The sequence below is a fragment of the Austrofundulus limnaeus genome, unplaced genomic scaffold, assembly GCF_001266775.1.
Source record: "Austrofundulus limnaeus strain Quisiro unplaced genomic scaffold, Austrofundulus_limnaeus-1.0 Scaffold78, whole genome shotgun sequence".
NCBI lineage: Eukaryota > Metazoa > Chordata > Actinopteri > Cyprinodontiformes > Rivulidae > Austrofundulus > Austrofundulus limnaeus.
The window spans coordinates 1,539,561-1,540,810 of NW_013952480.1; positions in this window are offsets into that span (position 1 = coordinate 1,539,561).

The following is a 1,250-nucleotide window of genomic DNA, read 5'->3' on the forward strand; positions in this document are numbered from 1 at the left end:
CAGTGGATGCAGCGTACGAGAAACTATATATTACTAATAGAAATCCACAAGTCAAGCAGCCTGTATTTGTCTCCATTTCTTGATTCACTCAAGGACTCAACGTGGGACATGTGCTCAGCAGCCAACCACACCGACTCTGTCCGCTGAGGTCCAGAATGACTGAACTCAGGTTTGAGCTGTTCTTTTTTTTCCCCAGATTTAAGAAGGGGGACGGTCAAGAGAAATCAGGTAAAACAATGGGACTTATACGCAATTTTGGCAAAAACTGTTACACTTTAAAAAAAAAAACAGGCTGGGGCCCACACTGACCTCATGACCCACAAGACTTCAAAACCACTTGAATGAAAAGTTCTGAAAAACAAAAACTACACATTTGCTGTAATAATTGTTTGCTTTCATAAAAATATAATGCTTTTTATAAAATAAATAAATTAAAAATAACTTTTCACTATTAAATTAATTTTCAAAACTTGAGACAAAACCTTACGTGTTTCACTRTTTGACTTCTTTTTGCACACGGACACACACACATTAAGACCACCCCTTTTTAGCCATGCTCTCTTTTTTTTTCAGATGTATGACACATACATACACGTGAGGACTGTGGAAAAATGTGGTTTCAAAAAAATATTTTAAAGCAGATACACCAGCAAGAATCTGATGAATGCTAGTCTTCCCAGTGAAAAGTGTACACATTTTCCATAGAACAATTGTGCACACACGAGCAGAAGAATGAGTGGGTGTTGCCTTTGACTTAAACACACGATCAAAACACTCTCAGCAAAAGTGAAATCTAAATGTCAAACTAGCAAGTGAATTACAGCTAAATTAATATGAACACAAACAACTGATAAACCTCTAAACAGACTGTTTTTCAGCACTTCTCAAGGATGATATTTACAGAATGCAATGAGTTTTGGTTTTGTTTGGTCATGACTGTCAAAATAAGTTTACGGCAGAATTTTGTGTGTTTTTCTCGTAACGTGAAACTTTTGTGTGTCACTTCAGTAGAAAACAAAACCAAATATTAGTTTATTTAATTTATTCATTTCTTCATCAGTGACTTTTTTTAAGTGAAGAGAAAATAGAGACAGAGAAAAAGAGAGAGAAGTAATTAGAAAGATGGAAAGAATTGAAATAGCGATTAGAAGTAGATTAAATATACACCAACAAAACACAGGACCACACACCCAACATCTGTCCGCTCACCAGAAAAATAAATGGATAAATACATGGAGGGCATATATAAA